We start from the raw sequence: 16,555 nt of genomic DNA on the forward strand, positions 1-16,555 counted from the left end.
CTAAGTCTGGTAATGTACGTGCTCATGATGGTTGACCAGATTATAAAATGGACGGAATGTATTCTACTCCCTCCTTAGACAGCGGAAGTGACCGCACAAGCAGCAATAAACGAATTTTTTGCTCGTTTTGGTTACCCTTTCGAAATTTTTACTGACCAGGGAAGAAATGTTGAGAGCTCACTGTATAAAAAAGTGTGTGAGTTGTTGTAGATACACAAGGCCAGAACAACACCCTATCGTCCCTCTGCTAATGGACAAGTTGAGCGCCAGAATAGTAGCTTGATGAATTCGGTTAGATGTTTTGTGAGTTCATCACAGGATAACTGGGACATACATATCCCACCGTTAACAGGAGCTATGCGTTCCTGAGTATCAGGAGTACTGGTCTTACTCCCAATAGACTCATGCTAGGGCACGAAACTAACCAGCCTGCTGATTTGATGTTCAGTTAAGAGACAGTCTACTCTGGAAGTGATAACTATGTAGTCGGATTGGAGAAAGCCATGAGCTGGCTAGAAAAACCTTAAAGACTACTCAGGATCGTATGAAAAGGGATGACGACTTGAGGGTACAAGAGAACCAATGCAGAGAGTTAGATACAGCACAAATTAAGGGCAAAAACAAGAAACTCAGTCCTACCTGGAAAGGTCCCGGAGTTATTTTTAAAAAACTGATAGCTTACATATATCGAGTCAAACTTGTAGTGTTTACCACCAATTAGGATAGACTCAAAGCGTGCCGTGATCGCAGTATTCCTGTTGGGCTTCGCGATTGTAACAAATGCGTATTGCAGGGGGAAGATATTCTACAAGCCTCAACTGGTAAGTCCAGTAAAGTTGTTAAGAAGTATTGTGTTTGTCAAGGCCCAGACACTGGAGAGACAATGGTCCAGTCTGATAATTGCAAAGACCGGTTTCACTTGACATGTGTCAATTTAACACAAGTAAAGGCTGATGAATTAGACACATATGTGTGTCCACACCGTAGTAAAGTGAGTCAAAAGAGGGATGGTTTCAGACTAAAAAAAATTAGGGTGCGGGAAAGTTGACGGGAAGTTGAGGAAGCATATCGTCCGGTGCACTGTCGCCGTTGTTTGATTTCATCTCCTGGGGAACCAGGGACAGATGAATTTCATCTGAGGCAAAGGGATGTTGCCAGGTAGCTGGCCAAGTGGATCGTCGGTCCAGTTGGTACTATGTCCCAGCTTCTGGGTTTTATGCAGAAGTCTGTGCGGCTGCCTTCCTTGTGTGAGGTTAGCAAGGAGGCTTATCCGTCGCTGATACGGGTGTGTGATATGGTTAGGTAGAGTAATCGATCTAGATTCTATTTACACCAAGTTAATAGTGCTGCTTTGATCACCTATTGGAGGGTGGGGGCGAGTTTGCTCCCATTCCTGACTGGTGATCAATGCATCCAGTTGAGAACACTGGAGGTTCAATCAGTGGCCATGGTTGTCCCTTGTATTCCTGCAGGGTCCGAGGAGGTAGAGGAAGAAAGTTTGGTTCTGGACACTCCACAGAACAACAACAACAACGTTGCAAAGAAGGAAACTGTACCCGTGGTAAATACGGTGGCAGTGACGGAAGAGGTACCTACACTTAGGCAATTCGTCATTAATGATTTCCGAACCCACCGTAAGGTGGGAGTTGTGGTAGATTCTCTGAAGGAGCTGGAGTTAGCGACTTGGAGACATTTCTTGGATGATCCCATTTATGTATACTGGGAAACAGTGGAAGTGCTGGGAAACTCATTTCTGATGTACCTGCCACACTTTACCGAGTTGTGGGTGTCTGACAGGGATGACTTGGTGACAGCTTACCCCCAGTTGACATGTCACATACCGATCTGTATGTAGGACTATGTATGTGAACTGTGATTTCCCGTGTAAATGGGTCTAAAAAGAGCTTGTGTGCGTGTCACAAGGACATAGTTCTCCGGAATTCTGGAATATAGAGTAAATTTATGGTTTGTGTGGATTGACTGATGAGTCATCTGTATATATGTTTTTTGATATTTAGAACAGCAGTTAGCGATATGTTCCCTGGAGAATGAATTTCGATTGTGCATAATGAGACAGTGATACAACAGTGACATATATCCGTGCGAATATGCTAAGGAATAGTAATTCGTTATAAGTTAATAATTTTAATCGAGTTGCGTCATTGGATGGCTGTAAATCCAATGGTTGGGACGTGATATTAAAATTATCCCCAGGGAAACTTTATGGGAATTATTGCCCTTATATGTTATTTGTTATTTTTAACCCTTTTGGCATAAGTAAGCCGCGATTGCAGAGTAAATCTCTGTTCTGACAGAACTTGTGAATATTGTGGACACTTGAACTGTACTTATTTACTTATATGGCTACTCGAGTATGTCACCAGATAGCTGAGATCTAAAGGACTGCTAATTGCGTAAGTCGCTGAATAGTCTGATATTAGTGAGTAAGTCGCACATGGATCATTTTATAGACCTTGTTTAGTGTTATTCACTATCATGCTACCTATATTGTTTAGTACAAGTGTTTATCATGTTGGGTTTTGAGTTCTGGTTATGGGAACTTCCTTCAGCATTTGGCTTTGCTGAAGACTACAAGTTTGGGTTAGGTATTTAACCTAGATTTTTTGGGAATTAAATCGCGCAGATATGCTGAAGGTTTAAGAATATATTTCATCGTTCATTTATAGCGTTTACCTCTATTTCAAAGTGGGGAGGAATTTGGTGAAATTGGGCATTAACCCGGAGAATTATGTTAAGCTATTTATAGACGGTGCTTTCCCAGCGTCTGTGGAGGGAAAAGAAGTCACGTGATTAACCTGCAGGACCCTGGTCAGCCATTCCATTTGCAGCAGCCAGTGGGATAAGACGTTATCGCAACCAACTCATTTATTCATTTAGGACATATTATAGTCAAAGTAACCAACAGGTCAGTTGTATACTTATTCAGTATGTTATAGAGATTTTACCATATTTACATTCAGGATTTTCTTTAAAAAAATTCAAAGTAAGTAACCTGTTACATGTGACAATAAATGGTCAAATATGATTTGATAACTTTTGCATGGTGTAGTTTTTATTTGCCCATGTTGTAAACAAAGAAGGATAACTCAACAACATAATAGGAAACATGGCTTAAATCAGGTTTGCTGTCTTCACAGAATTATGTGACGAGGGAAACAGTTAAATATCTTTGCCCTTTGCATGATTGCAGGGAAGGTTTCAAAAAGGGACACGCCTTTACCCGTTTTAATGAGATGTCCTTTCACTAAATAGTTAACAGTTAATGTCATGGTTCATGTCTTTTTGCCTTATGATTAATCAATTGTATTGGAAATAGAATGACAGGTATATAATGAGTGATAGACTATTTGGTAAATTAATGAAATATCTAAATTATACTATATACTAATTTTTGTCAACCACCCGGGAGGGGGGGAGGGGGTCACTTGAATCCGCCTCCGTAACCCGTATTTATCATAAAAAAACACTCATCATAAATACCAGGCTGACAAATGTGTACGCTAGACGCGCGTTTCGTCTACACAAGAATCATCAGTAATGCTCGAATAAAGAAAGTTAAAAGCCTGAATGAAGTACGAAGTTGAAGAGCTTTGAGTACCCCAAATTCCGAATGGTTTTGCTAAATACAGCTAAGGCAATCTATTTTTGGGGTAGAAAATCCTTAGTTTTCGAACAAGTTGAAGTTTTGTTAACAGTTAATTTATAAATATGGCCACATCAATGATATTTCATGTCAACACAAAAGTGCTGACTACTGGTCTTTTGAAACCTTCGTGGAGGACTCCTCAATCAGATATGGCATCGACCCAGTGAAAGCAAAAGACTGAATTCTGAAGACCGAATCCGTCAAAGAAATTTGTTTTCTAGTTTCACTTGTTTAGCTGTCCTTCATTTCATTAAACTGAACAATTCGAGCATAGCGCAAGCAATATCAAACTGAGGTCAAGCAAAAATCGCATGTATACAGATGTACGTTAAGGCGATCTAATTGTTGTCTTGCAAGTTAAATGAATGTACCACTGATTTGTGTTAGCTTATTTTGACAAAACTGAACATAATTGACTGCTAAAAGCATGATATAATATATATTTCGTTCTTGTAAATGTTTGAAATTTAAAATTATTTTATCTTTAACTGTCAAATTCGAAGCCAATGCGTCATGAACATGAATCTATACGCATGGTTGCTTTATCTAATATTGTGTCATTTCAGATAAGAGCAGGGATGATTTTTCATCACTTATTTTGTGTCTTTAAATCAAATAAAATCATGAAATTGCCAGACTATGTAAAAGATGATACTAAAAAAATACATTTTTGAAAGATTTTTAAAATTGTTTTCAGATACATTTAAAGATTTTCAGATAATTTATCTTCATAGCAATTATCCTCCCCGAAAAAGGTCATGAAGTCAAATTATTGTGCGTACAATTGAAATTACATTATAGCGTTTGGCATTGCGTGTTTGCCTATCTGTTGATTGTGACAGATATGCGTTCAGTCATGAACAGTTACCTCGCTTGTTATCAATAAAACAATAGCTTATGATAATTATAATAATAATAATAATAATAACAATAGCTTATGATGATAATAATAATAATAATAATAATAATAATAATAATAATAATAATAATAATAATAATAAAAATAATAATAGCTTATAATAATAATAATAATAATAATAATCATCATCATCATAATAATAATAATAATAATAATAATAATAATAATAATAATAATAATAATAATAATAATGAAAAAAAAGACAATTCCAATTCACTGATCAGTTCAGGTAGCACACGTTTCCCGATTAAATTACCCTTTTTTACGAAAATTTGCTCTTTAATTCACATATTTAACAGGTGCTTGTTCGTCGTCATATTGCTTTTATTGATATGCAATAAAATTTACTTTTTATCTTTCCAGATTATTTATCGTAGACAAAACTGAAACCAATATGGCAGGAAAAGATCCAGCAATTGGAATTGACCTAGGAACAACTTACTCATGTGTTGGTGTTTTCCAACATTGAAAAGTAGACATTATTGCCAACGAGCAGGGAAACAGAACAACTCCAAGTTATGTGGCTTTCACTACCACCGGAAATAGTCACCTTGGAGGCGAAGACTTTGACAACAGAATGGTCAAGTATTTTCAAAATGAATTCAGGAGAAAGTATAAAAAGGATATTTCTGGCAATGATCGAGCTATCAGAAATTTGAGAGAGCAAAGAGAACATTATCAAGCAGTACAGAGGCAAACGTGGAAATCGATTCTTTGTTTAAGGATATTGACTTTTATACAAAAATAACTAGAGCACGATTCACAAAAAATTACAACCTTAAATGACAGAGGAAGTCTCAGTAAAGAGGAAATTGATCGAATGGTTTCCGATGCTGAGAAATATAAGGAAGAAGATGAAAAACAAAAACAGCGTCTCACAGCAAGGAATCAACTGGAACACTATATATTTAGTGTTAAACAGGCTAAGTGAAGGGTCACTAAATTGGCTGGATAATAATTCTCTGGCACCATATTCGTGACCAATCTGATTGATGGTGCTAAAAATAGAACGTATAATAGTACCTGAGGACAATATGACAGTGAAAGCACGTCACATGAACGACCTACTGTGGAAAAAGTTGATTAAGAACTTTGTGAATTAATCGTACATTTTAATTTACAATTAATCAGTTTGGAATATAACTATACCCTCGCTCCGAGAGGCGAAATGGTATACTGATTTACGCCTATCCGTTCATTTGTCCAAGTTTTCGTACGTCCGTCCATATAATGAAATGTTTGTCACACTTTTCTCTTCAGGAATTGAAAATCAGAGCTTCTGAAAATTTGGTAGTAAGTTTCATTCGGGCATGCCTTACCGTGTGAATCTTTTTGATAGTATTCTCTAATCAGCTTCTCGTTACCGATTACTAATGTATTCTTTCAACATAATCGGTATGTATGAAATTTTCGTCACATTTTTCACAGGAACTACCAACAAAAGTTTCCTGAAATTTGATATCAAGCTTCATGGGAGCATGCTATACCGTGTGATTCATTTCCAGGTTCGCTCAAGAACACCCTGTTAACCGAATACCTGTATTTTCTTACATAATACGGCAATGCATAAACTTTTTCTCTTCCTGTTTATCGATTATATAGTTCACAGTTAAACTTAAGCTTGTAACTGTCGCTTTAATTTAAAAAGGTCTTTCCCCTACGTGAGGAAAGTCCTTATTGTTTTTCTAATTAAGGTCTTTCCCCTAGCCAAAAGGTGGGGGAGGGGCAAAAACATTCCATTGTAAAGAGGACACACGAATCATATTTAGTTGTAGCTCTACTAATGACCAGTGCAACTGAAGCAATGAGGATCTTTACATCATAGCTACTTTTTTAACGACAATAGTAGTTTCCCTTGTTATGGAATCTTAATAAATACGTTATGACTGAAAATACGTTATACCTTCGGGATAACTATGAAATTCATACAATAACGTCATTCACTACAACGTTGCCATAGTTCAATGTTAGTATTTCGCATATTTTCCGACACTCTTCATGATTAATGCAAAGCATAGCAGCAAAAATCTTAGTCATTGCAAGATTCAGCGAGAGATGACGGGGGCTTTAACTTACTAAAGTTCAACTGATAAAAATGGATGCATTCAAAAGATGTATTTGTGTCATTCCCATAGAAAATTTTCATATTTCTAAATAGATATGCAAAATTCTGACAAAAATGTCTTATCCTTGTTTTTCATTGACTCGTCCGTTTTTGGTGTGTCTAATTTTTTTTTATTCTTGCAACAAATATTATAATTTTCATTATATCTTTTCATTGCCATTTGGCCGGTCTTATAGAATACCACAATTTAAATGAAAATGTTTTCCATCTGCGACCTCATTACTAAAACATCTTTTATTGTGTCGAGGAATGTTAGTTAAACTGATTCTTTCTTTAAGTAAAATATAAATATAGGAAGATATGCGAAATCTGATTAGACTCTGTCTCTCCTCTTCAATCTTTTTAACATGACATGAGATAATCGATACTGATACAGTACTACCTGTGACTTTATCTTATTAATGGTGGCCATAAAAACTATGTCCACCATGATGGCCCTATATTTCCATCATTATACCCCCTGTTGCTTAATTAATACACAAGGTATAAATCAAAAACTAGTCAAGGATAAAGGGAAATCATGAGTGCATTGAAGTGTTATAATTATATAACTTACAGGTCAAGTGTCTCAGGTAAAATATATATGTATGTCAAATTTAATTACTGTGATTATGACAAGAAAATTAAAAAAAATAAAATGAATTAATAAAACTAGTTGAACATATAGCTTAATAACATTTGTTTGAAAAAAATTGTCTCATGACTGTTTGTTTTGGTGTTATACCTTTTAAATAATTCTATCAATTTAAGTTATTTTTTACATTTTATTTTTGATCAGTGAAGAATAAATGAATATCATCTTCTAATATAATGCAAACTTTCACAATGTCTGCCTTTTCTATTGAAAAGTTGTTTCTCAAATTAATTTTCTAAAATCAAAATTGCTTATACTTAGAAAGACTGATCTGCATCCAACATTGTTTAACAAATGTTTAAGATTATCTTTAGGATTTATTCTAAATAGAATTTATGCAATTCATTATTACTTTATTGAATAAATATATTCAAAATATACAGCAAAATTTGATAATATTTTTATTGTCATATAAACATATTATAATTAGTTAATTTGTGACAAAAAAAACCAAAACAAACATTATAATTTGCAAAGAAATAACAGTTCTAAACACATGGAAAAAAAATATTAGGTTTTTGCCCTTAGTTCTAATGACTTTTTTATAAAGTAGCCAATATTTTAAACATATTCGATGGTTATAGAGGTTTAGCATTTCTTTTACTTTTTGTTCTTGGGTAACATGGGTAAGAAACATTTTTATGAAAAGGTAAACAATTTTCAAATAGATTATTTCTAAGATGTTTTGTTAATTTTACAATCAAAGAGGAAGTGTTCTTCATCGTCCAGCAAGTGGCACAGTTTACACATTCTATCCTTTCTAGGAATTTTATATTATCCACTAAATCCTATTTCTAAATTATGAACACTAATTCTTTACTTACTGAAGCATTTGAGTTAACAGTTAAGTTTTCATCATCATGATCATAAGTTTTTATTCAATTTTCAAAAATATCTTTATATTTTTCTGTAAATCCATTTTTAATCAAGGGCTTTAAAGAGTCTAATTCATTCAAGTCCCTGCAATTATTAACTTTATCTAAAAGGCCTGGGTTGATTGAAATATTCTTGGCAAATGTATGCCAAGAATATGTATCATGCCAGTCCAGCAGTTTCGACAATATAATACACAGAACAAAAAGTGATTTAGTTAATAAACCATAAAAATGTCGTAATCTATAGATTTCTGGAGACAAATTTTGGCTGTTAACTGACAGAGAATAGCCAAACTGAAGATAACATATTTGATAAGTTTACAATTGTTTCAAAAAGCAAGACAATTTTTCTTTAAATAATTTCTTTTCATAAGATTCACTTTATTCTGAGAGATAAGAACATTTTTAATTATGATTAGAACTTTTAATGAGCATTTTTCAAAATTTGATAACTAGGTGGGCATTTGGAAAAGTGATTCTTCATGCACAACTCCTGTTTTGAGATTTGAAAAAATAATGATAAACAAAAATAGTTTTTTCCTCAAGCCATATAATGATATTTGTAGTTTTCCTGAATAATAGTAGATTGTACACCTTTTTATCAAAATTTATTGAAAAAGGATTGATACTGATCATTTTAATTTGTTAAGAAACAGGCTTGTTAAATTACTTGCTTCATGGTTCCTTTAAACGTATCATTTGCATGATTATAAGTTATAATGAATAATAATTCATTTCATAATTTAAACGAACAATTGAATACAATGTACATCATGTACAATAACTTTTTTATTACTTAAAAAAATAATTATTTAAAGGATTTTCTGTTTTGTTTTCAAATGCTAGTCAATAACTCATCTTTAATTTTTTTTTTCATTTCTACTCAAGATAATTACAAGAAAAAATTAAAAGAGAAAAAAATACAAAAATGATTGAAAAAAATAAAAAAATTAAAATAAAAAAATTAATAAATACATTAAAATAAAATAAAAATAAGTAATTTGAAAACAGAAAAATCAACAAATAATATAAATTAACAAAGACTAAAACAACATGTTATTCTACATTTAAGAAAAAAGGTCATTATAAATTCATGCTCTTATGAAACTTTATCAATTATGCTTATCTATTAAGGCGAAGTATACTTAATTGCACGCCTCTAGCGGAATTTGGGATAAAAAACGTGCGTCGTTAGTTACGCAAGTTATCTCCCATACTCCAAGAAAGGAAAAATATGCACATGAAAGAGAAATGACTTCGTGCGGTCCATCACGAATTCAAACAAGTATTCTTGTGCTATCTCAAAACTTCAAAGAAGTAATCAGAATGACTCCAATTAGAAATCTGAGTATCCTATTGTGAGTTTGACTCTATTACCACTGTTTTTGTTTTAGACATACAGTAGCAGATACACAATACGACTCGTGTTTATTTCAACAGAAAGTAAAAACGCCTTACAACAAAATTATAATCAAATAAACAAATAAACCAGTGACAATTCTGCTTCTTTTCGTATCAAATTCATTAGAATTAAAGCAGAAATTGACCCCACAATATTTTATTGAAAAACCATAGTTTTGAATGCAATTCACAGTGTACTGTAGCGTAAAATTGTAGGTAACGAATAATTATATTGCATGTGAATTTGTGTGTTGAAACTTGAACTAGAAAGACGTTAGCATGTCCGTTTTTTATGCAATTGAAAATTTTAGGACACTATTTATATCTATGTAAAAAGTATAAGATACTAAGGGGTAATCGATCACTATAGTGACATTTATAAGCGAACAGCAAAAACATTTCATCAGATTCCGTCCACAAAACATTACACAGAAACTAAGAATTGAGCACTATATTATTTATCTCAGAATAAGCATAATCTATGTCATCCAAATCTCAGTTTTCAAGGTTTAGAAAATAAACAGGTGTCTTCTATTCCGTCCACAATTTTTGGGGAAAGTTAAATCTAAATTAAGAACCATGGTTGAAACTGAAGCTACACATGTATGATAAAAATAGAACATGTTCTTTTTTTTTTCTTTATCAAATTCCAATTTCGAAGGCATAGCGGGATTTGTTTTCTTTTGTTGTGCTTTTGTGTCATTCAGAAGTAGTGAATACAATTTTTAAGTAAATTTTTCTTCTCAAGTGTCAATTGAAGTTTCCTGGTTAAGTTTGTTTCTTAGAAACTATAAGCAATAGGTAAACTATTTTTAAAACAAAAAAGTATTTTTGCAACATGACCAGAACGGACGCTTAGAAAAAGACACCCGATCTAACTTAAAATGTGGCAGATAGTTGTCTCATTTGCAATCATACCACATCTCCTTATTTTTATTGTCGAGCCTTAGACTTCTGTCGCAGAAAGCTTGACATAGGGATAGTGATCCTTCGGCGGCGTTAACTAACTACTTCAAAGCTTCATATTTTAGAAGGTGGAAGACCTGGATGCTTCATACTTTGTATATAGATGCATTAGGTTATGAAGTTTCCGTCTGTCATATGTCCATTGTCCTTGACCTCATTTTCATGGTTCAGGGACTTACTGAAAAAAAGTTAAGATTTTTTGTAATGTTAATTTCTCTCTTACTATGAGTAATATGAAAACTATGTTTAGTATGAGCGTACCTTGCAAGGTCCTCGTGCCTGTCAGACAGTTTTCATCTGACCTCGACCTCAATTCATGGATCAGTGAACAAGGTTAAGTTTTCGTGGTCAAGTCCATATCTCAGATACTTTAAGCAATCATTCTACTATATTTGGTGTATGGAATGATTGTAAGGTGTACATGTCCAACTGGCAGGTGTCAACTGACCTTGACCTCATTTTGACGGTTCAGTGGTAGAAGTTTAGTTTTTTGTGTTTTGGTCTTTTTTTCTAATACTATATGCAATAGGTTAACTATATTTGGTGTATGGAAATATTTTATGATGTACAAGTCATTCTGGCAGGTTTTATTTGACCTTGACCTCATTTTCACGGTTCATTGTTCATTGTTAAGTTTTTATGTTTTGGTCTGTGTTTCTTAAACTATAGACAATAGGTCAACTATATTTGGTGTTTGGAATAATTGTAAGGTGTATATGTCTGTCTGGCAAGTAACATCTGACCATGACCTCATTTTCATGGTTCATTGGTCAATGTTTAGTTTTCATGGTTAAGTTTATTTCTTAGATACTATAAGCAATATGTTAATTATATTTAATGCATAGATTGATTGTTAGGTGTACATGTCTGTCTGGCATGGTTCATCTGACCTTGACCTCGTTTTCATCGTTCATTGGTCAATGTTAAGTTTCCTGGTTAAGTTTGTTTCTTAGAAACTATAAGCAATAGGTCAACTATATTGGGTGTATGGAATGATTGTAACGTGTACATGTATTTCCGGTTTGGTTTATCTGACATTGATCTCATTTTCTTGGATCATATTAAGTTTATGTGATACTTGTAGTAAAACTTTATATTTAGGACTATCAACATGAAATCAATGGTCAGTAAAGCAGGCGAGACATTTCAGCATGTGCACTCTTGTATTATATTAACAAAAAAGCAATTCATTTGCATTATATACAGGCACAATTCGTATGGCACTACACTAGGTAAACTCGTATAGCATTATATTAAGAACAATCTCCTTGCATTACACTAGGTACATTCTAATAAAATTACACAAGGTACTTTTTTTAGCATCATACTGGATGGATACATTCTCATAACATCGCCCTTGGTACATTCTAATAGCATTACATCAGTACATTTATAGCATTACATCAGTACATTTATAGCATTACACCAGTACATTTATAGCATATGACTATACACAAAGCTTGAGCATTACACTTTACACAATGCTATATAGCTTTACGATATACACAATGCTAAGGCACAACACTGGGAATGATCTGTACTACGGGAAGTTATATCAAAAACTCCGATCTGTTTTATTTTGCTGAAAGTCATATGCGGGTTCTTCTTTTGACCTTATTACAGCCATACAAATTCTCAAGATAATATGCAAATGCAGTTTTCCTTTGTTACTGAAACTCCAGCAAACATTATATCATGCTTTGTCGCGTAGTTAAAGAAAAGGAAAAGCGATCGAGACATGAAATGTATAAAATAAAATTGCAGAACTGTGTGTGAACTTGACAAATAGAATGGGTTTTGTGCGCAATACCTCGAATAACGCCGGAAATGGTGAGGATGAAAAGATGCAGAAAATTATATTTACTTTTTTTAAATACAAACATGCAGAAATAAGATTAAAAAAGACGTTTATACACGATCCCAATATTATAACCGATTATTTAAACATGTATAGAATCATTCGGTCAACGCTGTGTTAACAGGGACAATTTCAAACTCGATATTTGATTCATAAAAATTAGAACAATACAAGCATTTTAAAAAAGATGTGGAACCCTGGCTTATTTAGAAAAGATGGATTTAAAGTCTATACAGTAACTTTCTTTCACTTGCAGTATATTTATTTGCCAATTTGCCTTTTTTTTTTGGCAGCAGAAATATCTTTAAAAACTAGTCAGTTTATTTCCTTATCAATTGATTACGTTTGAGCATTTGCAATAATTAGGAAAATTGGTTATACACACTCACGATTTTGTTTCGACACTGTACGGTATAATAGCGTTATAGAGTAGAAGTTGTGGTGACGTTACAGTAGACATCAATAACATCGCCGAATATTTTAATTTTTTCCGCTAAAAATCAAACTTCCTCAGGATATAGCTTGAAACTAGCACGGTTGCTAAGGACTTTCTTTGCACAAATGGATTCGTCGTTCATTTGTGAATCGTATATCGATTTTTAAAACAATTATGTGGACCAACGAAATAGAAAATTTTGATAAAGTAAAAATATCTGCCTATTTTTATGATTTTCCCTATATATCCTTTGTATTTTTGGCGTATCATGCTGTTAATTTCAAATAGCTTGTATCTGAAAAACGAAAACGGTTACCCCCTTTTTTTAATTTATTTTCTGATGTATTTTTACAAGCAGAATACATATTTAAAATTTAAAAAAATTCCGTGGAGTAGTTAATTACGTACACTTCGCCTTAATTATATCTCATTTAAAAGTTCATGAACTACGCTTTACACCGTGACCATGTGGTTGCGCGTTATTGATTCATGAACTTATTAAATTTCATAAACTGTGCTAAACACCACGACTTTGTGTCATCTTCATTATAAATTAATTCATTTATGAAATTTAATGAACTGCAGCCGGTTGTACGAACGTGGCATTAGCCTAATGAGTCATTAACTCTTCATTAAGCCTTTATGATGCATTAGGCTAATGAAGACTTAATGACTCATTAAACTAATGATACTTTCGTACAACCGGCTGCTGTGCTTTAACACAATGAACTTCAACCATATCCTTTATAAATTTGTACACTAAGAAACGTTAGGAACTGTTTACCACTTCACGACTTTTCTTCAAACCGAGCTCTGGTTATTTTTGTGTAGATATCTATTCACTCGAACAATGAGTCGATCTCCACGTTTGCCTCCAAACTGCTTGGTAATGTTCTCTTTGCTTTCTCACAAGCAGTTCTCTATCTTCTGAGTGCACGGTTGTTACCAGAAATGTCTTTTCTCTCTTGAACTCATTTACAAAATGATTGACCATTCTGTTGTCAAAGTCTTCGCCTCCAAGGTGATTATCTCCGGCTTTGGAGAAAAATTCAAACAATGAACCTTCGTCTATCGAAAGAATTGAAACGTCGAATGTTCCTTCTCCGAAATCAAATATTAACACGTTTTTCTCGCCTGATAAATTTTTGTCCGGACCGTAAGATAAAGCAGCAGCTGTTGGCTCGTTTATTATTTGCAGTACATTAAGTCCTGCAATAAAAGCAGCATCCTTTGTGGCTAGTCTTTGAGAATCATTAAAGTATGCAGGTACTGTGATGACGGCATCTGTAACTTTCTTTCCAAGATAAGTTTCAGCGGTTTCTTTCATTTTAACTAATACCATTGAACTTATTTCCTCTGGGGTAAATGTTTTGTTTCTCCTTTGTGCTCCGCTTGTAGTTTTGGCTTGCATCAACTATTGATGACTTTGAATGGCCAATGTTTCATGTCTGACTGAACTGTGAAATCACTAAAATTTCTGCCGAACAGTCTCTTGTCATCGAAAATTGTATTTGTAGCGTTCATTGCGACTTGATTTTTAGCTGCATCATCAACCAGTTTTTCAATGTCCGTGAAATCCACACAACTTGGAGTTGTTCTGTTCCCCTGGTCGTTGGCAATTATGTCTACTTTTCCATGCTGGAAAACACCAACATAAGAGTAAGTTGTTCCAAGATCAATTCCAATTGCTGGACCTTTTCCTGCGATATCAAGTTATTTCGTCTATTTTATTACTGAATCCTCTCTGTACAGTATCGTCTTTTATATACTCTAAACCGAAGGTATCTGATCATTCAAGAAAGTTTAAATTTAGTCTAAAATATAAATACAATACAGATACTGCTGATCTTAGATATTCTTAAATGTTGTCGAAAGATCAACTTTAAAGTTTTTTTTACACAACACCATGTTCTTTAGGAATACTTGTATAAAGTTCAAGAATTTACGTAAAAGGATTTGATTTGTCTGTTTCCGACTTGCAGTTTGTAATTATTACCTATTTTTCACCATCAGTCGCAGACAAATCCTTTTTTTTTTAGCAGGGGAGGGATCGTCTTTTTTAAATAATCCGTTTGATTCTTAATTTCTCAAATAAAATTGTTTCTTTCAGAAAGTTGTGAAAAATATAGTTTGCTTCGATTGAAAATTTATGTTTTTAAAGTGAATATTAGATGTGATTCTAACGTGAATAAGTTCTGCTCTGTCTGTGGTAGTATGTTCAACGCACGTGCACAAGCAGTAAGTAGTATATGCGGATATTTAACGTTTTATTACTTGTAAATGTTTTTCTACGCATATTAAAGAGCTGATTAGTCCCTGAAGTTAGAAAGTTCAGCAGTGGAAACTAAAACAAACATAGGCGTTAATGTTCGATGTTTATGATTATTCGGATCATTTTGAGATATTGTTCAAAAGTCTTTTTCAAGGGACTTGGTCTTCATCAAACTTTCACTTTAAAAACCCATAAATTTCTATAAGTATATATTTACTATCCTTAAATACTCAATATTCGTTCCATATTATTGGATGTTATCATACTTCAGTAAGATTAATGACCCAGACTATCGTTCTTAAATCAATGTTCTAATTTTAAACATTTTCTCACAGGAAAAACCGCGAACTTTCGTTTTAATTCTGAAAAGAAGTACGTAAAAGAAGAGAGTCGGTTATAAAAACGTTTCAGTATTTGGTATGTCAAATGATATATATGTTATTTTCACGTTTACATGCTTTTAAACAATGAATAGTTGCATGATGTTTCGTTCCAAATGTACACGTTATTAATGGGTCATTATACTTGCCAAATTCATGTCCATTCAATATTGACTCAAAATCTCATATTTGATTTATAATATTCTTAAAGGTATATCAGAATTACAAAAGATTCATAAAAATAATAAACAATACATGGAATCGTGATAAATTATCGACATTTTTTTGGACTGTACTCCATCTAATTAACCATTGACCAATAGGCGACTTTCACGATCCCACACTCTTTAGATAAGACTATTTATAGAATCTTCTTATTTATCGATAATGAGGCTGAGGGTGTATCGATCGCTTCCGGCTGCACTGAAAACAATGGCATCAAACGTAAACAAAACGCTGAACTATTCTCTCGATAAATTATGGGCCATGACTTGTTTGAAATTGCGAGAAATTTTAAAGAAAGTAAACAAAATGTTACAGGCAACAAGCAAATATTAGTAGCCCGATGTTATGTATTAAATCCCGTTATTGACGAAAGAAAAGATGCTACTTCCAGCTCTGGAATCAGTGACGAAAGTGTGAATGAAAACACCGACGGTGCCACTGCTTTAGACCCATTTTTTCAGTAAGAAACATTAAAGAAAATTGGTTTTAATGAACTAAATTTGACAGCAAAAAGTAGACAGTGGGAAACAGACTTAAGAATGTTTCCTCCCCTTAACTTTCAAAATGAAATCGTATCAATTTTTTAAAGAAGGACATATTAAAACTTATGAAATTGCTCGCGGATTCGGAAAAGTATGGATAAAATCCAAAGTTGTGGCATCAATGAAACATGAGATGTACAGAATTATTGTGGTCTGCAAAGATGTTGGTGATGTTTTATATGGAGCATGTGAATGTCCTGCAGGGTATGTTTAATAGACATAATTAAATAAGACTCCACTCAAATGCCTTTTTTC

General features: G+C 33.4%; 1 pseudogene; it reads right to left on the reverse strand.

Annotated features, from left to right (window-relative positions):
• LOC127713934 (heat shock protein 70 B2-like) overlaps positions 1-14,442 on the reverse strand; it is a 34,615-nt pseudogene extending 20,173 nt beyond the window's left edge.
• Between the last annotated feature and the right edge of the window lie 2,113 nt (positions 14,443-16,555).

This window comes from Mytilus californianus, unplaced genomic scaffold (genome assembly GCF_021869535.1).
Source record: "Mytilus californianus isolate M0D057914Y unplaced genomic scaffold, xbMytCali1.0.p SCAF_9, whole genome shotgun sequence".
NCBI classification, from domain to species: Eukaryota; Metazoa; Mollusca; class Bivalvia; order Mytilida; family Mytilidae; genus Mytilus; species Mytilus californianus.